The sequence below is a fragment of the Pseudophryne corroboree genome, chromosome 3 (genome assembly GCF_028390025.1).
Source record: "Pseudophryne corroboree isolate aPseCor3 chromosome 3, aPseCor3.hap2, whole genome shotgun sequence".
Taxonomy (NCBI): Eukaryota; Metazoa; Chordata; class Amphibia; order Anura; family Myobatrachidae; genus Pseudophryne; species Pseudophryne corroboree.
The window spans coordinates 251,073,335-251,098,922 of NC_086446.1; the positions used below are offsets into that span (position 1 = coordinate 251,073,335).

The following is a 25,588-nucleotide window of genomic DNA, read 5'->3' on the forward strand; positions in this document are numbered from 1 at the left end:
GTTGGAAATGTGTATGCGACTATGTACATTAGGTGGGGAGCGGAAGATTTGATCACCGTCAGTGTAACACCAGAACTCGCTGCTCAATTCTCACAAACAATGCAGTGATAAGTTGGGCCACAATGATGCAATTCACATGGAATCACGACACCAAGCACCTGGAACCCCCTGGTGAAGTGTTGGGTGGTGCATTCTGAGAGAATTATTTACTCTCCCTGGAGTCCAGGGCAGCTGTCTGTAACTCGGGAAACTCCTGGACATCCTAGGAGAGTAGGCAAGTATGCCCTGCTTGTGCTTTCCTATCACAGCCCCCAAACAGCCTGGCAGGTTATGGCTGAATGATTAAATATTCTCTCTGTAAAACGCTGTGAAATGTGGTGGTACCACTCTATATAAACAAGGGTTAATAAAAATAATACTAAGAAGAAGAATATAACCAACTGATGCATACAGTAAGTTAAACAGACAGGGAACAGGATTTGTGTCTAAAGTTGTTTTGAAGGGATGTCTGATGCTTGGGAGCATCTGAAGAGACGGCTGAGAAATATATATTGTCAGAAAATGTGTAGAAAATCAGAGGGAAAGCTGTTAGTCAAATTTTTACAATTACTCCAGAGGAGCTGCCAAAAACAGATGCTAAATGTGTAGTGACGGGAACACAGCTCTCTGGCTGATAATAACCATGTTATGCTATAAATATCTTCATCTCTCGGATGTCTCTGTGTTGTTTAAAATATATACACTGTAGCTAAATGTTTCCTCTAAAGTCAAATGACAACATCCAAACTAAAGCTAAATTGTTTTCTTATTCTTCTTCCAAAATATTGTAGTTGGTAATTACTATTACTGAAAATATATATTTTAGTTACATAGCAACAGGTTTAACAAAACACTAATAACCTAAAATATAATGTTTTTTGTGTAAAAGACTCACTAGTTTCACAATTATAAATGGAGAAGTTAAGAGTTTGTCAAAATGTGTTGTAACAATACTGACACCAAATTAGTCGTATTTGGGGCTTTTGTTGGTCCAGGAAGATGTGTGTTCCCAATATCTAACTGAGGGCCTAATTCAGAGATGTACGCAGTAGTACAGCCGATGCATCTAAACTGTGCTAATGCTGCAGGAGTCTGGTGTAAATAGATGCTGCAGGAGGCTGGCTTCTGTGATCTGCTGCTGTGTCTGAGGATTCATCACTCTGCATGAACATCAATCATCTGGTGGTCGGTGTTTTCACACAGCCGGGGCCAGTGAAGTGGCGTCCCAGGACTAAGTCTCTGGCCAACGTACACCCACAAAATAGGGCCAACATGCCACCAAAGCTGGCTGCCAATGCCCCTTCCCCACCCCCAAGCAGCTGCAGAATGTTAAACATGCTGCTTCATAGGGGCCACTATGACTGTCTGAAAACATTGGAGATGGACTCAAGCCTATATTTTCCAGTCTAGGGGCTCAATTCAGACCTGATCGCTGTTGAGCGAATTCGCACAACGGGTGATTACCGAATGGCTGCACATGCATATGCACCGCAATGCACAGGCGCGAGCCCAAACAGCGACAGAATGGTGCAAAATTTTTGATCGCTAGGCATACACAAGGTCAGTGCCGTAACTAGGCATTTTAGCGCTGTGTGCAAGAAAAGCATTGGCGCCACCCCCTTATGTAAAACAGGGGCAGTGCGCACCGTAGGCTCATGCAAAAATATAGGGGCGTGGCTTCATAGGGAAGGGGTGTGGCCACAAAATAATACCAGTTCATACTATGGTGCACAGTAGTCTCCATTATTCAAATTACGCCACACAGTAGCGCCACTACACCTGGTAGAGCCCCTTTTACACATTAGGCAGAGAGCGTCCCCTTTTTACACATTACGGCAGACAGCGTCACCTTTTTACACATTACGGCAGACAGCGTCCCCCTTTTTTCATATTACGGCAGACAGCGTCCCCCCTTTTCACACAGTACGGCAGACTGCGTCCCCCTTTTTACACAGTACGGCAGACAGAATAGAAAGATAGACAGAGACAGAGATAGATAGATAGATAGATAGATAGATAGACAGATAGACCGATAGACAGATACAGTAGATACTTACCATCTATCCCCGCTGGCTCAGGCAGTCAGGCTCCTCGGTGCAGGTTTCATGCAGCAGATCCCGGGTAGGGGAGAAGGAGGAGGTGGGTGGGGGACTGGAGCCGCAGCAGCGCTATGTAATTGGTAGCGGCACCGCTGCAGCTGTTCCTGTCCTTCCGCATTGGCTGCCCACCACCGCTGTGAATGCTGGGATGAGGGAAGCACATCCCAGCATTCACAGCAGCGCCGTCCAGCCAATGCGGAAGGAGAGGGACAGCTGCAGCGGTGCCGCTACCAATTACATATCGCTGCTGCGGCTCCAGTCCCCCTCCTTCCTGCACCTCTCCTCCATAGCGGCGGACACAGCACAGGCGGCTTGTAATGAGTCAATTTGACTCATTACAAGCCGCTGACATAGAATGCTGGTCGTTGCCCCCTCAGGGTGACTGCGCTGTGTGCCAGGCACAACTGGCACACACGTAGTTACGGTTCTGCACAAGGTGATTGACAGGAAGCAGACGTTTGAAGGGTGGTTCATCGACACAAAGAAAAGAAGAGCTCAATTGTGGGTGCACTGGGACAACAATAAAAAGTTCAATCTTTATTGGTATACATTAAAAAAAATTTGCATAATGTGAAATAAGGTGAAATTTACAAAACAAAAAAATAATAAAGGGTCAAATTATAATAAAAGGTATATTAAAATAAATTAAATGGTCAAAGCTACTATAATACACTGTGGTAGAGAGAAACTTTTTTAATAAAGGCTGTCATGCCCCTCTACCAATAAAGGCTTAATAGCCCCGCTCAGGAGTGATTGTAAATGTTTATAGTTGTTTTATTTATTGGTCTGACTTTGGTCAGATGTGGTATTTATAACTTGTGCACAGCACACGTTCTAACTAACTCCCTACAGCACTCAGAGCTGCAAGGGAGGCATATTGGTGTGGTTACCAGGGTAAAATTATTAGGCACTTTGCATGCGCCATATGATATACCAAGTTACCGGTATCAACTATAAGACATTATGAGAATTAATATTAGTGAGGACACTCAAGAAATGGGCCGTGACTAATTGCAGCCTGCATCAGACATGGTCAATCCGGACTATGTTCGTGATTGTAGGTACATCCCAAGTATGAGTTTAAATAACTAGGAGGGGCATAAAGGGTAATCACCATAGCTCTTAACTGACTATCCATTACAATGTGCAGCATATACAGGCTCTCTGTCCTATGAAAGATAATACAAGAGGACCACACTAATATTAGAAAATATCCGTCACCATCATTATAGTATATATGGTAACACATGTAGAGTAACAGCGTATGCATAGGGGGTCCACTTTTTATTGATTTTGCAAGAACTCTGTGGAATATATAGGAAACACTTGTAACGAAATATTACCACTAGAGACGGTACAAATCATCTACAAGTTTAATGAGAGTTACTTGCAACCAATACATAAAACAACTATATACATTTACAATCACTCCTGAGCGGGGCTATTAAGCCTTTATTGGTAGAGGGGCGTGACAGCCTTTATTAAAAAAGTTTCTCTCTACCACAGTGTATTATAGTAGCTTTGACCATTTAATTCTATTTTAATATACCTTTTATTATAATTTCACCCTTTATTATTTTTTGGTTTTGTAAATTTCACCTTATTTCACATTATGCAAACATTTTTTAATGTATACCAATAAAGACTGAACTTTTTATTGTTGTCCCAGTGCACCCACGATTGAGCTCTTCTTTTCTTTGTGTCGATGATTCTCCTTGTGAGTAGTGGGTTAGCACCTCAGAGCAAATAAATAGCCATTGTATAGATTATATTACTAAATGCTTAATTCTGAGTGGGGATAAACCATCTGAGTACTTACCTAGAAAACTGGTTTGGCGGTTATCTTTTGGTGTCTATAGTTTGTGGGTGGTAACTGGCCATTTTCTGGGAGTGTCAGGAAAAACTAATGCATTCCCAAGCGTTTTCTGGGAGGGTGTGTGACGTCACCTCCGGCCCCGATCAGACAGTTTCTATCGCACTGTATGAGTAAGTCCTGGGCTACACACAGACTGGACAGTATGGAAAAATCCTTAAATGGTGAGTGAGTTGTGAACGAATTTGCAGATGTCCGCTGACTGGCGAAGTTTTCGCGCAGCGTACACATGCATTCTCACACTTGCGCAGGGCAGGTTTTTACTCTCCCTGGGTAGTGACTACTTGATCGCAGCCCTCTACAAATTTGCAGCACAGCAATCAGGTCTGAATTAGGCCCTATATTTGCTGCTGAGGCAAAGCATTCATGCAGGTTACATCTATATATTAATAACACAAGGACGACTTTTATAAGTTACATATTTCTATGATGCCGTTGTTTAAGCAGGGCACATCATGTACCAAATTAAAGGTCTTGGACCATAGAATTGCTGAAACATATTGGCATTGTAATTGGTTGCTTGGTTTTATAGTTATGTGGCAAAACGTCCGCCTGCTATTTACAATACATCATCATTGTGCTTTGGAAAATGTGACAGTTGGTGAACTTTCCCTGTGCACCTGCTGGGTGACCTGGAACAAATGACCTGCTGGGTGGTTTGGAAACTGTGACAGTTATTTGCATCCACCCACTAAGCAGGGATAATTAAACTCCTAAAAGGGTGAAAGGGGTAAAATGTCATGCCCAGCACCTTTGCCCAGTTGAAACTGGGCACATCAGCTAGTTATTAGCATTATCCTTTATTTATATTACATCACAAGGGAGGTTGGGAAACATATTGCATACTGAATGCGGTGGGGGTGGAATGAGCGAAAATCATGATGAATTGGTGAATATAGCACAATTGACCCAGCATTGCCAATTGCAGTAGAAATGTGTTCGCCGCCCTACCAAACCATGTTTTCCGCATTGTAGTGTTGTAACCAGGGGAGACAGGTTATATAAAACATTTTGCATGATTTATTGCCCATAGTAATAATCCTGTTTATCGCTGTTGTAGGTGATGGGGGGTTGGGAGCTCTCCACTATAATTTGAGAGGTCGCTGCATTATATATGTAACATTTCTTTTTTGAGGTACTTATGGGCTAAGTACTTTTTCCACATCACATTTCTAGACATTCCTATCCGAATGACTGTTGCAGGATTATAGTATCTATACTACAGCGGAGGACATTTTTGGTTCAGCATGACCAACTACAGACCGGTATCAAACTTTCCTTTCCTAGGAAAGGTTATTGAGAAAGTTGTTGCAAATCAACTGGAAACCCGCCTGACAACCCATGATATTTATGATCCATTTCAATCAGGATTCAGGAGAAGACATAGCATTGAAACAGCCCTGGTGTGTGTGTTAAATGATCTTCTGATGGCAAAAGACAGAGGTGACTGTTCAATATTAATCCTTCTAGATCTCTCGGCAGCATTTGATACCGTGGACCATGGGCTTCTGATTGAGCGACTGATACATTTCTGTGGTCTGGATGGCACAGTCCTAAGCTGGTTCAAATCAATTCTCACAGGCAGGTCACAGAGAGTATCATCTGGATTATACTCATCACCACCAGTGCCATTGCCATGTGGTGTCCCACAAGGTTCTATACTATCCCCCATGCTTTTTGCAGTATACATGCTCCCATTGGGTGAAATAATCAGGCGCCATGGCCTGGTCTACCACTGCTATGCAGATGATACACAACTGTACTTGTCCTTTGCTCCGGGCACTGATAACCCAATAGCAACCCTAAATGGCTGTCTAGCTGAACTACTGGAGTGGATGAGCGCCAGTTGGCTGCGACTGAACCCGGATAAAACAGAGGTCCTTATGATACGACCGCAACATCAAAGGACAAGACTGCAGCATAGCCAACCAACTGGACTTACACTCGGGGATTCAGAATTACAGACCAGTGATCGTGTGCGGAATCTTGGCGTTGTCCTGGATGGTGGCTTGACACTTAAACATCAGATATCAGCCACAATCAAATCCTCATTCTTTCACCTGAGGAACATAGCCAGAATCAAGCACTTAATTCCCTCAGATGATATGCCAAAAGTCATACATGCATTTGTATCATCTCGTTTAGACTACTGTAATGCCCTCTACCTTGGTCTACCAGCAAAAGAATTGCAGCGCTTACAGCTGGTGCAAAACACAGATGCCAGGCTATTAACCAACCAGCCCCGTTCTAGCCACATAACACCCATCCTCTACTCCCTTCACTGGCTGCCTGTACGATGGCGAATCATCTTCAAGATTGGCTTACTGAGTTTTAAAGCATTACATGACCAAGGCCCAAGGTACCTAAAACAGCTTCTGACCCCATACTGCCCCACTCGATTACTGCGATCTGTAGATGAAGGACTTTTAGCAGTACCTAGAATCTACCGTAATTCATCTGGGGGTCGAGCTTTTAGTCATGTGGCTCCGACTCTATGGAACTCACTTCCCCGCACAGTGCGAGAGGCCCCAACTATAGAATTCTTCAAAAGTAGACTCAAGACTTTTCTGTTTACTCAAGCATTTCCATAATGTCCCTTTTAGTATCTTCATGCTTCTGTATTTTATGAAAATGTACTTCATTATTTTCTGTACTATATTATGATATGTATCTGTTAAGCGCCTTGGGTCCTATTGGAGAAAGAGCGCTATATAAATAAAATTATTATTATTATTATCAGTCCATCTCATTCTAACATTAAAGATAATTTTCTAGTCCAAGCAGATTTGTTTACTTCAGTTGGTAATGTTAACAAAATAATCCAGGACTGTGCATTATATTTACACTGTACATGATATTTACACTGCATATCTGTGATCATATTTATGAACAATGCAAGTAAAAATGGACTATATCAGTGGTTATTAAACTGGGTGGCTCAGGGTACATGCAGGGGTGCCCTGGATAGGTGGTCTGGGACCAATTAAAATTATTTATGGTCAATGTAATAGACAAAACCAGGAATTGTGGCTTCCAATCAGAAAATACGTGGACAAACAGAAGTGGATCCTGTCCTTCACCACATAACTGAACCTAAGGATGGCAAATAAACATAATTTGCTTAAATTAAATAGATTTTTTAAATAACTCAATGAGAAACATAAGGCCTTGGGGTCATGTTAAAAATATTCTGATACTCTAGGGTGCCTTGACTCCAAAAAATTTGGGAACTACTGGACTATATGAAACATATTCAATTTGATCTTAGCCTATTTACTTGTGAGACGAGTTTCAGCTGCCATGTACCAATCAGGATTAAAAGGACTAATTCTTTCCCCTCTCTTTTTTTATTTACTATGACAGAATGTGGCATGCACAGGGGGTGGATTTAGGGGTGAGGGCGCCACTAGGCACAATAGCAACGGATCCACCCATCTGCCTAATTTTATTATTTTATTGATTGGTTATAAGCCATTATTTTAGGATAGTCAATTGAACAGAATGGTAAAAAAGCCACTATGACTTTTTATTTTTATTTTTAATTATTTATACATATTTACTAAGTAGGACAACTTACAGGGACAGTATGTGCATGTCCAATCCATTTACATTCCATTCAAGATGGCATACAGTAAAGTGTAAATATTTTGCAGATACTGGCACTTTTTGGGCTGACAGTACCAACACAGGTATCCCAAACAAGTGCTGCCCCTAGGCGTGCCTCACGTGCCTACTGGGAAATTTGCCACTGGGCATGCAGCCACAACCCCTGTCACTTTCCTGCTTTGTTACCATAATTTGTTGCTCTGTACAAAATAGTGAATGCGAAACAGTGAATATTAATATGTCTTCATATCCCTCCTACCGCAAACCTAAGGAGACACCAGACCAAAATAATGTGGTCAATTTTTAAAGGTTTTTACATTGAATTTATCAAGCAATTTGATACAATTCTTCACTCTGTCATATTGTGCATAAGAACTGTTATTTAATGAAACACTGGTGGAAATGACATAGCAGTCCACAAATTCCACACCCGTTAAAGATTGCTAACAAATAATCTGACCCTGTATCCAGGGTTGAACTGGCCCAGAGTGGTCCAGGGGAAATCCCCAGTAGGCCCCACTCTTCTAGGGATGGAGCAGGATCATAGATGAACTTGTATGCTTTTTTTTTTTTCCCTATGGAGACTACACCAATATCAGCCCTCCTGACAATAATAGTGGGTGTGGGTGGTCCTGATACACCCCTGTAGCTTTCTTTATAAAGGGGAGCCTGTTATGTGCTTGTCCTCTCTAAGGGTTGGTCAAGTCCCTCTGTTTTAGCTGGCCACACCCCATCTGGGGGATGACCACATCCCTTAAGCTTGGGCCCCTGTAAGTGCATTACCTGGTGGGCCCTTGATGCAGTTTTAGTTTCAGCCTCCAAACTACAGAAGAGTAAATCATGCGGTTTGGATATGAAAATCGAATTAACCACTTGCCTGGCATGGTAGCATCAGATGCGACCATGCCTGCAAGTACTCTATCTGACCTAGTCGCACAGGATGCGATCAGATAAACTGTGTTACCATCGGCAGGGAAGAAAATTGTCCTTCTGCTGCTGCTGTCAGAGGGACCAAAAGGTCCCTCTACCTCCCTGCACCTTCCCCCTGTGTCTGCCATGCTGCCGATCATTGCTGATCGATTAGAACGGTAGGCCCCCCCACCCCCAGCAGCTGTAGACAATAGCAGCCACTGGTAAGTGTAAAACAATGCCCCCAAGCCACCCCCAGACCCCTGTGTACCTGGCAGCTGTCCGGGATCTAAAAACTAAAGTAATGATGATCACGATGTTACAGATGTTCCGATGGTTGCAATGTTACCGATCGATGTTTGGGGGTAAAATAATTTAAAATATATATATATATATATATATATATATATTTTGTTTTCTTTAACTAAAAATCATTTTGGATAGGGTTAAGTTCATGCTCATAAAAAAAAAATAAAAAAAATTTCGGAGCAGTTTTTGGGGAAGAAAATCATCAGTGAAGTGGTTAAAAAAAACTTCTAGTAAATTTTTCCTGTGGTATAGGTCATCTGAAATGTCCAGTTCACAGGTTGATAGTTTACAAGGAATTTTAATTTATCCTTATTTAATAACAGTAATTTGCAAATCATATTCTTATCAACTGTATTATGTATGTATGTAAATATATAAACTAACCTCTAAGACTCTAAGACTAAAACTGTAACATTTAAGATAGTATATATTCCTTAAGAATGCATGACCTGTTCCTCAACAGCTGCAGTAATCAGGCTAACCTTGCCATTAGTCCACTCACAAAACTATTACTCTCTTAATTCCCTGTGAGCTGCTGCTGAGATGACCCTTAGCACTCCTTGTCTGTGCCATCATTCACGCACTTTGAACAGTGAGATTAGTGTTCAGTGGAATTGGATTGTACTGTACTGTACAAGTGAGACACTCTCTCTGGAAGGGGCTGGCAAGCATTGTTCTAGATTAACAAAAAAACCTCTGCAGATTCATAGGCACAGGATCTCATTCTTTTCAAGGTCTGTTCTTATAAAGGACAACAACAAAAGTAAATATTGCAGTAAGTTTTTCTCCATGACACTATCATGGCAGCATGTAATGAAGCAACATTTGCTTACGTCAGAAGAGCTTAATCAGAACAGTTTGGCTGAGAAGAATTACTGAGATATCTCTGCTAATACAGCCCGTTCTGTCCAGTAATTAAGCATATTTGTCAACTTTTAGGGGCAGTCCTAAGTTTTGCCTTTGGAATTTGTAGTTCCTGGAAATTACCTTCATTTTCAGTCCTGGCCATCTCTATACAGCAAACTTGCCTACTTGACCCTCTCCATGAGGGAGAAAATGCTCTGTTCCTGGACTTTCCTGGTAATGTATGATTGCCATCACTTGTTGTGAAACACCTATCTTATCAATTACCTAGCTCACCACAGGTGATGGCAATCATACATTACCAGGAAAGTCCAGGAACAGAGCATTTTCTCCCTCATGGAGAGGGTCAGGTAGGCAAGTATGGTATACCGTTACATTATTTTGCGATTCTCTAGGCTTTATAATTTAATATTATCTGTGTAAAACTTCTTAAAATACAAAAAGTGTATTATATTAAAGTGCAGCAAATATGAAATAGTGGAAAGGTCCACTGTGACAGCAGTATCTTGTGTAGCGTGCTTAGATGCATTGAATCAGCAGCTCACACTGACACTCTGCGGATCACCACAATAAAGGCCCATATAGACGGGCTGATGCAGGGAGAGATGTGTGCTGAGCGAACCGCTCAGCACACATCTCTCTTGCCGCTCAGCACAGCGCGATCTGTGCTGAGTGTGCGGGGGAAGACGGGGGGCCGCTAGATTGGCCTGCACGACAGGCCAATCTAGCAGCAGCGATAGCGATGCGCGGAGCTGCGCATCTCTATCGCTGTAAGGGCTACACACGGAGCGATCATGCTTATATTCTAAGCAATCTAGTCAGATTGCTTAGAATATCGCTCCGTGAGTACCCCCCTTAAGAAATGAAAGATTGATAACATTTTCCAATATTCACATACAGTGACAGGGGCTCAGAGAGTAGCCCATCCCTGCGATGTGTAAAAGTAAAGGGATCAGCAATCTGATCACTGTGCTTCTGGGTTTGGGAACTGGCTGCATTACTGAGCATATCATTAGGCCACGCATGTGCAAGCAATTATCTCCCGGGAGGGATCCCATGGATCTTCTCCTGGAATGCTTTATGGAATGTAGCCCATAGGCTACAATGGCTAATGCCATCTGAAGATGGGCCTTAGCTATTGGGGGCAAGCATTCAGCATTTTAGCAGCCCCATAAAAACCAATGGGGTCTGCTTTTGCAAACGTAAAAGGGGATATCAGCTGCATACCCCTGCACATACATTCAGCGGATCCTTAGTATATTTGTGGGTAGACGACCAAGGGGGTAATTCAGACCTGATCGCTGCTGTGCGTTTTCACACAGCGGGTGATTAGGTCCAAACTGCGCATGTGTATGCACTGCAATGCGCAGGCACGTCGCAGGGGTACAAAGCGGACGCCGCTCAGCGATGGGTTTGTGCGATGGATCAGTTCGCACGGGCGATCGCAAGGAGATTAACAGGAAGAAGGCATATGTGGGTGTCAACTGACCGTTTTCAGGGAGTGTCTGGAAAAACTCAGGCGTGTCCATGTGTTTGCAGGGAGGGTTCCTGACGTCAATTCCGGTCCTGGACAGGCTGCTGTGATAACAGCGGCTGAGTAAGTCCTGGGCTGCGCAGAGACTGAACAAAATCAGTTTGTACAGCTGTTCTACACATGCGTTTGCACACTTACACAGCTAAAATACACTCCCCCTGTAGGCGGTGACTATCTGATTGCAGCAGTGCAAAACTCCCTTGCTAGCGATCAGGTCTGAATTAGGCCCCGAGAACGGGAGTTTTCAGAGGATATCCTGCAAATAAATTTGGATAAATATGCCCCGTAGTGCGTAAGGGGCATATTTATTAAATTTTTTTTAAAATAATGTAAAAAAGGGTGTTTTCACACCCGTTTCACATTATTTTAGTATTACTCAAATGTATTAAAGGGGTTTTGGAGCAGTTTTCATGAAAAACTGCTCCAAACCCTTTAATTCCCTTTTTAGAAAGTACGATCGCATTTCCCATACTTATAATGGGAAATGCGATCTGACCAGATTTACAAAAAGAAAAAGAAAAAAGGGAAAAAAAATGCAGCAGTGAGCCCTGTGACAATGCCAGCTTCAGCTGGCATAATCACAGGGCTCACTGCGGATTGTGTACTTGCCTGTAGCTGTGCAGGGAGCCAGCAGTGTGATCTGATCTGTGTGTCCGATGGATACACACAAGCTGATCACTGTGTAGAAAAGTAAAAACATGTGTTTGTGTAATACTCCACTATGTGAGTTATTATGCTGACACTGCTAATCACGCTTATACAGGGTCGGACTGGCCCACAGGAGAACAGGGGAAACCACCAGTGGGCTCACCTCCTCCTCTAGGGATTAGGTTCCATGTTGTATCCTAGTGCACTTTAATTATACATTATACATATGTTACCTTATACTGCACAAGACTATGGGACCAGCCCATGCACTCTCTTACTGTTAGGTGGGCCTCTGTGGTGGTTGGCCACACCTCCACTATTGCCTGGCCACATCCTTAAGCATGGGCCCCTACCACTACATTTCCCCGGTGGGCCCTTCTTGCCCCAGTCCGACACTGCGCTTATATACAGTATATAATTACACAGACAACATTTCCCAGCAGCCTCTGCAGCTGCTCAGGAGGACAGGTGCACATCACATGAGTGGTGTCAGGTGGCACAGTGTGACAGTTGAATGTGAGCTGCAGTTTGAGTAGCCATCTTAGGAGTTATGGAGAAAGGAGGCTCTGTGCATACTAACTGGACAGATCCTCTGTTACCGTGAACAGCAGCCAGAGCACAGTGTACATTCTCCTCCATGTATGAGGAGCAGGGCCGGATCTAGGCCTTGTGGTGCCCAGGGTGAAAAAGTAGGGGCGTGGCTTCAGAGAAGGGGCGTGGTCAGTTATGCCCCCTGTACTGTGCCCCCAGTAGCGCCAATCAGCAAAAAACAAACAAAAAACTTACAATCCCTGCTCCTGCTTCCCGACCGCTGCTGTCTCTGTCTCCGGCGCCGCTCCTTGGATCTATGGGAGAGACGTCTCCCCCATAGCACAGCATAGACACTAGAGGTCAATTATGAACCCTAGCGTCTATGTGCCGCAGTGGCGTGTGGTGGAGTGAGGCAGGTGAGGCAGAGCCTTTCCTGTCATATTAACGTTTGTGTTCTGACTGCATAAAGTATATGAAAAATACAAAGAATGTGTTTGAAATATCTTTTTTGCATCATTCTAATCATTTTTATAGCCAAAACTCTGGAGTAAAAAGTTTATGGCGCTGACCTTTTCTGCACTTCTCAGATCAAAACTCACCAAATTTCCAGGAATATATACTGCTGCACCTGTGTATAATGGTCAGAAAAAGGTCAGTTTGGTGCCGCACAAGACTATAAAGAAAATTACTTTGTAATGGACTCTTATAAAATTTGTCCCTTGTGAACCAACAGTGCATATGCATAGGAAATGCCTGTATCGGTATTCAAGGAGTTGCTGTTGTTGGTGGTGCACCCAGAGTCAATAGTACAGGTTAAAGTTACAAAAGAAAAAAGAGAGACTCTGTGTTGGGGCACGCTTGAAAAAACTAAAACGTAACTTTTAATTGGAGTAGGATAAAATTATGGTACACAAATAAACACACATGTAATATATAGTATATAATGCATAATATTTAAGGAGAAAGTCAAATGGTTCTCACTAAAAAAATAATAATTAGGAGTGACAGTACTCCAATTACTAATTACGGTGACAGTGACACCAGAGATGAAATATTCAGAATTTAATTTCCGCATAGAATGATAAATTCTTTAACATCTGATACATAGGCAATGGATATCAAAAATTCTTAACTAATTTTACGTTCATCCACCAGTGCCTGTGTTGGGGCACGCTTGAATGCACACTGCATTTGCTGATCAAAAAATGTAGTAATAAGCAGATTAACCGATACCAGGACACACCATTACAATAGGCACTGGTGGATGAACGTAAAATTAGTTAAGAATTTTTGATATCCATTGCCTATGTACCAGATGTTAAAGAATTTATCATTCTATGCGGAAATTAAATTCTGAATATTTCATCTCTGGTGTCACTGTCACCGTAATTAGTAATTGGAGTACTGTCACTCCTAATTATTATTTTTTTAGTGAGAACCATTTGACTTTCTCCTTAAATATTATGCATTATATACTATATATTACATGTGTGTTTATTTGTGTACCATAATTTTATCCTACTCCAATTAAAAGTTAAGTTTTAGTTTTTTCAAGCGTGCCCCAACACAGAGTCTCTCTTTTTTCTTTTGTAACTTTAACCTGTGTATAATGCTCAGATGCACGCTTTGGCTCATATATTGCATGTAAATCTGGCTCTGGTGCTAGACAGTGCCTCCTGAGCTATTTAGCTCACCGCACGTCCCTGATGTGCTGGTCCCACAATGCTATGCGGTGCGCGATGCTGTCATTGCGCACCGCAGAGCACCGAGGGAACCACCAGTAGCGGTGGAAGCGATCTCGTCCATATTGGCCTGCATGCATAAGCGACGGCGCACTAACGATTAACGAGCACGGGGCCGCGCATCGTTAATTGTTGGTGCCTACACACTACACGATATGAACGAGTTCTCGTTCATTCATGAACGAGAGCGTTCATATTGTGCATTTTATCTGCCAGTGTGTAGGGCCCTTAACTTACACCGAGGAATTACACCAGGCAAATTATTTCTTAAGGGAGTTTATCTCAAGCTAATTTCTGCTTGCTGTCTCTGTGCCCAAATTCTGCAACATTGTATTCAGTGATTGACTTGATACATTGAAAAGAAACAGTTGTCAAACAGCTACATATAAAAATAGCTTTCCCACTGGCCTAAGTGGAAGGATTATAACTTAAGAAAGGAGAGATAACTCATTAGTCAGGAGCATAGTCTACAACACACATTATATAGTAAATTAATTGTTACTGTATTCAAAAACTGTTGTCAAAGTTGTTGTATATTTGTTTTGATCCTTGCTTGGCAGGAAGAAACCAGCAGGGACAACTACTACTAATACCCCTTTCACATCGCAAACCCGGGTCAGATCCGGGATTTGAACACGGCTCCGACCCGGGAAAGAGACGTTCATATCGCAATATTGACCTGGGTTATTCCCGGGTTATTGCCGAGTTGGTGTCTTTTTGCATCAACCCGGGTCACCCATGTTAAAACCAGTGTGATGTAATTTTAAAAGGACTTGATTGGTTCCCAGTTTTGAACAAGAAAGGAAGGGGGCTGGGGAACGCTCACAGTGCAGCAATCATGGCCGACAGAGCACATGTCCCAGCACAGAGCCTGGAATTCATGATTGTCTCAGCTGTACTGCTGCTGGATTCAGGATTCGCATCCCTGACTGTACCCGTTATCTGCCGACGTATTTCCTCTTCACCCCTGATCTGCAGCAACTCCCTTACTTCCTCATCACTCCAGTTTGCCATGGCTAATGAGGTCCAAAGGAGTGACTACTACAAACAGCCAATCAGCGCTATTTCTTCAGAGCCAGGTCGAATATCCCGGGACTGTAGCTTTTTAGAGCACAATAATCCGGGTCCGTCACGTGTTCAACACTTATACATATCATATAGACACTTTAATATATAGATATGAGTATCAAACAGTGGGCAAAACAGAGATCAAATATGCATCGGCCATATTGGAAGAGGGCACAGTGTATAGAATTATAGACAATCTAAGACATTATTATTACTGAAAAGAGAAGAACCTGCGAGACATACCCTACATATATAACACTAAAACATAGAAATGAGTTATAAAAACAGATATAGTAGCACATAATAACAAAAGCACACAAAAAGGCTACCAAATGGTCCATAAATGACTAGAAACACAAAATGAGTTCACAACAAATAGATAAAAAAAATGGGTTCAAAAGTAGAATTTGCATTTGACACCAGAGACGCTTAAGAGGAAGAACGGGTAAGAGTTCAAAAAAGTATGTTTACTTAAAAATTTTTATTTTGCAGAAAAGTATTATACAAATTATGTTCATTTAGTATTATAGTGTCCACCTGGTAGATCCATTGGATCTTGCATTGACACAGCAGTTTTTCACGGTCACCACCACATGGGAGAACTGGAATACGATCAATAAGCATGCATTTCAGAGTGGAAACAGAATGTACTTCTGATAGAAAGTGTTTACCCACCGGTAAAGGAGAGCATTACGTATTCAGTTCTGCTGGTCTGTAGATCAGTTTAAGTTTGGTAGAATACTCAGACTTTGTTAGTTTTATATATGTTACCTGAGCCAAGCATTCAGTAGTTTCCTGAGTGCACCTGTCGTCTATAGGTGTACTCAGTGAAGTACTGATTGCTTGGCTCAGCTAATATATATATATATATATATATATATATATATATATATGTAACCATTTTTTTCTTTATGAGTACACCCACAGATCTATTTTGCTAGACACACCCAGTAGGTGGTGCTAGGCACTCCAGTCGTGCATCCCCTAATAAAATGTGCTATTTATTTACTTGAAAAGATGTGCATGGACTCTGACTTAGCACCTAAACACTGCACCAAAACACCCCTCTACCGAGATAATTATATTGTTACAGTATATACTAGATAGTTTTATGGTAAATAATTACCAATCATTGGGGGGTTATACAAGTTTGTTAGCAAACCAAAAAAACACACTAATGGGCAAAACCATGTGTACTGCAGGTGGGGCAGATATAACGTGCAGAGAGAGATAGATTTGGGTGGGTTATTTTGTTTCTGTACAGTGTAAATACTGGCTGCTTTATTTTTACACTGCAATTTAGATTTCAGTTTGAACACACCCCACCCAAATCTAACTCTCTCTCTATGTTACATCTGCCCCACCTGCATTGCAATGTGGACTTGCCCATTAGTGTGTTTTTTTTTGGTTTGCTAACATACCTGAATAAGACCCATAAATAATATAAATACTCAACAGTCAGAATGCCGGACACCGTGAGTAAAGAAGCTGGCGGTCATGTTAATGACTGTGGCATCCCAATGGTTAGAATCCCAACACGTTTCTAAGGTAAGTAGGCTAACCCTCAACTTTACAGTTACCCTCTCCCTAGCCCTCCCAACCTGCAGCCAAACCCTCCCCTCCCACAGTCTAACCCTCCCCCTACTGCCTAACTTTAACCACCCCTTTGGGATTGTGACTCTCAGTATTGCAGCATTGAGATTTTGGGGGTCAGTCCGAGTTGATCGCTAGCTGCTTTCATTTGCTGTGCCGCGATCAGGCAAAAAAAACGGCACTTCTGCACATGCGTATGCGGCACAATGCGCACGCGCGTCGTACTATTACAACGAACGTTGTAGTTTCACACTAGGTCTAGCGAAGCTTTCCAGTCGCACTGGTGGCCGCAGAGTGATTGACAGGAAGAGGACGTTTCTGGGTGTCAACTGACTGTTTTCAGGGAGTGTTCGAAAAAAACGCAGGCGTGCCAGGAAAAATGCAGGCGTGGCTGGGCGAACGCAGGGCATGTTTGTGACGTCAAATCAAGAACTGAACAGTCTGAAGTGAACGCAAGCGCTGAGTAGGTCTGAAGCTACTCTGAAACTGCACAAAATAATTTTGTAGCCGCTCTGTGATCCTTTCGTTCGCACTTCTGCTAAGCTATAATACACTCCCAGTGGGAGGCGGCATAGCGTTTGTACGGCTGCTAAAAACTGCTAGCGAGCGAACAACTCAGAATGACCCCCTTTAAGCGGTGTCAGGATTCAGATGCCATTCTTCTGACCGCCGGCTTCCTGATTATCTGGAAGCCAACTACATCCTAACAGGTGCAGTGAAAGGAGGGTGTGAGGAAGAGAATGGAAGGAAGCAGCAATTAATAGAATTAGATATTGGTAGGAGCAGAGTCCACCAACAATACATAATAGTGATATGTGATTCCCATAAAAATGATTGTATAGTTGCAATGGGTTACTGAAGAATGAAAAGAGATTGGAGCTGTGCAGCATGCATGTTTATGACAGGGCCAGATTAAGCCATGGGGAGGGCCCGGGGCATTTAAGACAGGGGGATCTGGGACAGGGCCGAAACTAGGATTTTCATCACCCGGGGGAAGGCAGTAAAAAAATAAAGACAACTCAGTCAGACTAAAATAATCAGATTATCAAAAATTTCAAAGAAAAGGGGGTACTACTGGACAATATTCCCCTATGTGCCCCAAATGCCCTAAGCGTCACATACCCCCTCAGCAGTGTGATCCACCACATGCCCCCATACATTGCACTATATCACTGCACTATATCATAACACTTCATTACTGCACTACGTTCCCCTATCCACTGCACTATATCACTATACTACATCCCCTACACACTAAACTACATCACTACACTACATGCCTCTATACACTGCACTACATCCCCTTATATGCTACACCACATTAGTGCACTACATGCACCTATATACTGCAATACATTTCTACACTTCATACCCTATATGGTACACTACATCACTACACTACATCCCCCTCTAAGCTACACCAAATCTCCCCATCTGGGAGGCAAAGCGGAGGTTGATACTGCTAACTGGGAACATAGTGCTGATAATAAAGTCTGTCTTTAAACTCACCACAAAGCTGCTGTAGTGATACTCGGTGAGAGTTGGAGGTTGTCCAGGCTCTTCGTTTCCACTGTCAAGTGGATGGCTAGCAAAGTGAGCCTTTGATTTCTGTAACATCAGTGACTGCACCTGTTAACAAGCAAAAGCCTGGGGCAGCGTGTCCTCTCAATGGTGTGTAGCCGGCAGCTTGTTATCGGTTGGGTAGGCAGCTGGGATCAGTGCCGTAACTAGGCATTTTAGCGCTGTGTGCAAGAAACGACAGTGGCGCCCAGTGCCAGATTAAGGGCAACATGGGCCTGGAGCTGAAATTTACAAAGGGCCTATTTGTGTGCGGCAACAAGGGATATGGCTAGTGATATAGGGGGCATGGGGTGCAGTGATCGCGCTGAGCAAAAAAAGTTGTGGGTCTCAGGGACTCCTCACTTTAAGAAATTGGGGTCCTATTTCACGGTTTCTGGGTCCCATCACAATTTATGCATTATAGGCAGTGCTGGGGGAAGGTAGCAGTTGGGGTAGAGCTGGGGGTTGAGGCAGGGAACACTTAGGGCGGGAGGGGGTTAAGGGCAGGCAGTGCTGGGGGTAGTGAGGAGGTAAGAGCAGGCAACACTTTGAGAAGTGCTGTGAGTGGGTAGAATTTGGGGTAGAGGGAGATAAGGGCATGCAGTAGAGGGTAAGGAAAGACAGCAGCTGGGGAGGTACTGGGGCAATGCTGGGGATAGGTAGGGTGTAAGTGTAGGTAGGTACTGGGGGCAGTACTTGGGATAGTGGTAGATTTCAGCTGGGGCAGTATTGGGGGCAAGGAGTGGGTTAGGGGCAGACAGTGTCAGAGGTAATGCTGGGGTAGCGAGGGGGTAAATTTGGGGGGTTGAAAGTACACTGCTTTGTAATTATACCACTAAATCACGGTGAAAGGTAGTTTTTTTTATTGCAGCAGTAACTGGCAATAGAAAACCAGAGGTAGAGTGTGATGCCTTGTGGAGACAGAGAGTGACAGGAGAGTGGGTGATGGGGAGATAGTGATGCAGGGGAGAAGCAGAGGGTGAGGCAGTGGGTGACAGGGAGAGGCAGAGGGTGACAGGAGATTATGATAGTGAGAGGCATTGGGTGATGCCAGGGTGTGGGTGACATAGAGGATAATGGGAGAGGCCGTTGGTGACAGGGAAGTGAGGTGACAAGTAGATATAGGAGGAGACGGAGAGGCAGTGGGTGACAGGAAAGGGTGATGGGGATAGAGAGGGTGACAGGGAGAGATAGTGGGAGACAGAGAGGCAGTGGGTGACAGTGTCACATCTCCTTCATGCGTGCACAGGGGAAGCTTGGGCGTACGCTCCAGCTGCTCCAATTGTGATAGATATGAAACAGACCTAAAAGGGGAGGTAATGGGGTAAGGTAGAATGGGGTAAGGGACCAGAGATAGGGGGATGAGACTGAACGGTGGGGATGAAACCATAATAGAGCAGGGGTAGGGGGGAAGGCGGGACAGAGCGAGTTGGGGCAGACGCTGGGTGATGGGCCTAATGTGCAAAATGTTTCGAAATATTAATTAGAACACTGCAGGATAATTATGGAACCACTGACTGCTACAATGTCTTACCTGGTGAGTGCACCCCCAGGGCCCCAGCACCCTCAGCTATTCCACTGACACCAGATGGTGCGAATGCAGCAGTAGAGACTTCTTCCAATTCTCCCTGAACCTGGCATTCATGCTGCCTGCCCCGAGTCCTCTCACTTCGTGTCCTGCAGAATCAGATAGAGCAGCAGCACTCCCATCCACACAAACAGTGACCCGAAGCGCGCTACTGCACAGTGCACACAGCTCCTCAGCCACACACACAGTGCCCCGAAGCGCGCTACTGCACAGTGCACACAGCTCCTCAGCCACAGCCAGAAGGGGGCAAAGCCCCGGCTGCAGTGTCGTAAGTTTGTTCCCATTGCCCGGAGGCAAGTTAGAGTTTGGTGCCCCCCACGACCCCCTCCCACACAGCTATCGACCCTTTTATAGCTATCCCTTCCTCACACAGACCCCTCCTCCACACACACAGCTATCCCCCTTAGCTCCCCAGAAACACACATACAGCGCACCACCCTCACACAATCCCCCATCACAAAGCTTCTCCCCCTTCCTGCTGCTACAAATCTACCGTCTGCCCGCTCCCTCCTGACTGGTCAGCGGACCTCCTTAGGTGACAAAATGGGATGGGGCTCACTCACCGATCCCCCTAATTTTTGTGCCACCTAGCTCCTCTTCCCCTTAGATGGCTCCAGCACCATCTTGGCATCCTTTGCCCCTAATACAGACACACAGCGCCCCTCGCCCTTCCCCAGACACACACACAGCTATCTACACTATTATAGCTACACCTTCCTCACTCCCCCCAAACACACACACACACACACACACACACACACACAGTGCTGTCACCCATTACAGTCAGCTCCCCTGAAACACACATACAGTGCTCCACCCTCACACAATACCCCATCAGAATGCTGTCCTGTCCTCACACAGACCCAACCCCCCCCCCCCCCTTACTCAGCTCCCCTCAAACAGCGCACCACCCTCACATAGATCCCGCCCCCTCCCCTCACCTATACCGTAGGTCACCTTTCCTCATACAGATTCCCAACCACAGGCACAGCTCTCCCCAGTCCCCAATCAGCTGCTCTCCCCAGTCTCCAATCAGCTCTTTACTCCCACCACACACACACACACCATACTTGCCTACCTGCCCCTCTCCATGAGGGAGAAAATGCTCTGTTCCTGGACTCTCCTGGTAATGTATGATTGCCATCACCTGTTGTGAGCTAGTCAATTGATAAGAAAGGTGTTTCACCACAGGTGATGGCAATCATACATTACCAGGAAAGTCCAGGAACAGAGCATTTTCTCCCTCATGGAGAGGGTCAGGTAGGCAAGTATGACACACACACACAGCATACACACGCACGCACACACACACACACACACACACACACACACAGAGCATACACACAGCATACGCGCACACACAGCATACACACAGCAAGCTATCCTCCTCACAGACACACAAACTCTTTAGTCCACCCACACAGATCGGTTCCCCTACACTGAGATCTCCTCCAGGCGCAGAGTCTTAACGGCCGGCTTTCACTTCCGCCGCGGGAGGATCACTTGCTGAGCGTCTGTTTCCAGTGCAGACTGTGCTGCACTGCGTGTCCTGATCACTGCTGCCCACAGTGATCGGGACACAGTGTTAGAGAAGACACCACTTCTGAGAGAGACACTCAGTCGCCAGGAAGGGGGGGGGGGGGGGGTTGTGGGCTGTCCGTTCACTGACTAGCAGTGATCGGGGCACGCTGGAGGTGGAGCCGCGGCTGCAGGGGGACTGACCGGGTCTCAGTCGGCGATTAAGTGTGGAGATGGGAGGCGCTGCTGACAGTGACTGGATGTGGAGACGGGGGACACTGCCAGCGGTGATTGGCTGGGATAGGGAATGCAGCTGATTGGTTGGGGAGTCAGAGCGCATCCTACAGGACCCACTCATATTTCAAAATTGTGTCCCTCACTGCCTATAGCACGTAAAAAACACACACACACACACACACATACAGTACACACACGTACACCACCTCAACATGCACACACACAGTACACACTACACACACATACCGTATGTACACACCACATGCACATACAGTACACACACACACACAGTACTCACTACACACACACTACTGCATATACACACACAGTACACCAACACACACCACCACATATACACACATACAGTACACACACACTACTGCTGCTGCTTATATACACACACACACACACACCACCACATATATACACACACAGTAGAGTACACACTACACACATACAGTACATACACCACTGCAGAATATACACTCAGTACAACACACACACACACACACACACTACACACTACTTATACCTTAAGTACCAGGCTTCCTGCAGCAGCTGCAGCTCCTCGTGTGGTCTGGGGGCGGAGCTTGTGACAGGCTCCGTCAGGACCCCGGAGAAGGAGAGACTGGAGGGGAGAGGTGGCCCCCACACTGCCTGCACTGCTCTCTGTGGCTGATCTCAGAGAGTGCTGGAGCTGAAGGAGGCAAGGAAGGGGAGAGAGGGCAGCCGCTGGCAGTGTGTGACAGGAAAAAGGTTTTTTTCCAGTCAACGCTGTCAGTGAGTCTCCTGTGGGCCTATTTTCAATGGGGGGCCTGGAGCTGCAGCTCCATCCGCCCCATTGTTAATCCGGCCCTGGTGGCGCCCCCCCCCCCATGTAAGATAGGGGCAGTGCGTGGCGTAGGCGCGCAAAAAAATTATAGGAGCGTGGCTTCACGGGGAAGGGGCGTGGCCACAAAATAATAGCAATTCATACTACGGTGCACAGTAGTCTACATTATTCAAATTACGCTGCACAGTAGCGCCACTACACCAGGTAGAGCCCCTTTTATACATTACAGCAGACAGCGTCCCCCTTTTTACACATTACAGCAGACAGTCCCCCTTTTTACACATTGCGGCAGCCAATCCCCCTTTTTACACATTGTGGCAGCCAGGCCCCCTTTTTACACATTGCGGCAGCCAGTCCCCCTTTTTACACATTGCGGCAGCCAGTCCCCCTTTTTACACATTGCGGCAGCCAGGCCCCCTCTTTACACATTGTGGCAGCCAGTCCCCCTTTTTACACATTGCGGCAGCCAGTCCCCTTTTTTACACATTGCGGCAGCCAGTCCCCCTTTTTACACATTGCGGCAGCCAGGCCCCCTCTTTACACATTGCGGCAGCCAGGACCCCTTTTTACACATTGCGGCAGCCAGTCCCTTTATACACATTGCGGCAGCCATTCCCCCTTTTTACACATTGCGGCAGCCAGTCCCCCTTTTTACACATTGCGGCAGCCAGGACCCCTTTTTACACATTGCGGCAGCCGGTCCTCCTTTTTACACATTGCGGCAGCCAGGACCCCTTTTTACACATTGCGGCAGCCAGGCCCCCTTTTTACACATTGCGGCAGCCAGGCCCCCTCTTTACACATTGCGGCAGCCGGTCCTCCTTTTTACACATTGCGGCAGCCAGGCCCCCTTTTTACACATTGCGGCAGCCAGGCCCCCTCTTTACACATTGCGGCAGCCAGGCCCCCTTTTTACACATTGCGGCAGCCAGTCCCCTATTGCGGCAGCCAGGACCCCTTTTTACACATTGCGGCAGCCAGTCCCCCATTGCGGTAGCCAGGACCCCTTTTTACACATTGCGGCAGCCAGTCCCCCATTGCGGTAGCCAGGACCCCTTTTTACACATTGCGGCAGCCAGTCCCCCATTGCGGTAGCCAGGACCCCTTTTTACACATTGCGGCAGCCAGGGCCCCTTTTTACACATTGCGGCAGCCAAGACCCCTTTTTACACACTGCGGCAGCCAGGACCCCTTTTTACACATTGCAGCAGCCAGGACCCCTTTTTACACATTGCGGCAGACGGTGTCCCCCTGAGAGAGAGAGAAAGAGAGAGAGAGGGATATACTTACCTTATCCCCGCTGACAGGCTCCTCGTGCTGGCATCTCCCTCTCGGTGCAGGCAGTGAGGTGAGGAGGAGGAGGAGGGAGGGGGAGCAGGGAGCCGCAGCAGCGCTATTTCATTGGTAGTAAGCGCCGCTGCAGCATCCCCCTCTTCTTCCGTATTGGCTGCCTGGCGCTGCTGTGGATGCTGGGATGAAGGAACCGCATCCCAGCATCCATAGCAGCGCCGGGCAGCCAATACAGAAGGAGAGGGCATGCTGCAGCGGCGCTTACTACCAATGACATAGCGCTGCTGCGGCTCCCTGCTCCCCCTCCCTCCTCCTCCTTGTCCGCTGCCCGGCGCTGGTCTCTTCTCCCTCCAGCGCGGCGCACGGCGCACACAGCAGAGGCGGCATGTAATGAGTCAATTTGACTCATTACATGCCGCTGGCCGTGCGCCCTCAGGGCAACTGCGCTGTGTGCCAAGCCCACTTGGCACACACGTAGTTACGGCCCTGGCTGGGATTATAGCCTGTTGAAAAACACCTCACCAACAGCTTGATTCTTTAGCTTGCACGGTGCACCACATGCTAGTCACAGTACTGCATGACAAAGAAGAGAGTTTAAGACAGTAGCCGGCAAAGGAGAGATCCCAGGTACTGGAGCTCACCCGTACAGCATCAGAGCTAGTTGCGGGCAGAAAGGTTGGTCAGAGACATTGTCCAGGGAGCTGTCTGCTGTCTCACTGGAGCAGCAAAGCGCTGCCTAAAAAAAATGCACTTCTCTGTAACTCCTTGGTGCCCCCTCAAATCCTGCACCCGGGATGCATGCCCCCTTAGCCCCCCCCCTAGTTGCGGCCCTGCCCGGGGGATGTGTGTGTGTATTTGTGTGTGTGTGTCTATACATATAGAGAAAAAAAATCTATGCTCTATCTTTTCACATGCAAGAATAGCTGCTGCCTCTGTACTACTGACACATTGGGTCATGACTCAGGAGGACTCTGTGTGTGTTTCTCTCTCTCTCTCAGAAACCGGATACTTAGGTGTCTCTACCTGCACTACATACTATCCTGTTCTACTGGCTTCCTGTTCTGCTGCTGCACAAGAAGAGGAGCCAGTGTTGTCAGTATGCCTTGGCTGGGGGGGCCCCCTGACAGAGTGGGGCCCGGGGTACAGTATCCCCTGTGCCCGCACTTTATCTGGCTGTGGTTTACGAACAAAGCGCACAAAACAAAACAATGTACAGCAGAGTACAGCGCAGCATACAGCAGCATGCCCCTATATACAGTCACTTTACAGAGCACAGACACTTGTAAGTCTGGACACAGCACAGCAAATACAGCAAAGTACAACGCAGCATACAGCAGCATGCCCTTATACACAGTCACTATACAGAGCACAGACACTTATGAGTCTGGACACAGCACAGCCAAAACAGCAGCATACAGCAGCGTATAGCGCAGCATACAGCAGCATGCCCCCACACAGTCACTTTAGAGAGCATAGCCACTTTTGAGTATGAAGTCCCAGCACAGCCAATACCGCAGAGACCCGGCTGTGGCTCCTTATATAGAATCCGAACCTTGACACTGGGAGGATGACGTTCGGCCTCAAAATGGGATTCGAGTCTGGCAGAAACACCCGAGCTGCAGCTCATTTGAACTCGTATCCTGGAAGTTCAGAGTGGTTCAGATTCCTTGGAATTCCGGACCACTCATCTCTAATTTAAACAATTAAAACTTAACCTAAAAGTAAATGATTAGACCTGACCTGAAAGT

At 45.8% G+C, this 25,588-nt stretch overlaps 1 long non-coding RNA gene across 1 annotated transcript in view; it reads right to left on the reverse strand.

The window, feature by feature from the left end:
• Positions 1 to 12,348, reverse strand: part of LOC135057664 (uncharacterized) — a 36,232-nt gene extending 23,884 nt beyond the window's left edge. The window contains exons 1-2 of the long non-coding RNA XR_010244280.1: positions 12,160 to 12,348; positions 11,189 to 11,319 (exon numbers count right to left, since the gene is read on the reverse strand). This is a non-coding gene — a long non-coding RNA (uncharacterized LOC135057664). The remainder of the gene's footprint in view (positions 1 to 11,188; positions 11,320 to 12,159) is intronic.
• Between the last annotated feature and the right edge of the window lie 13,240 nt (positions 12,349 to 25,588).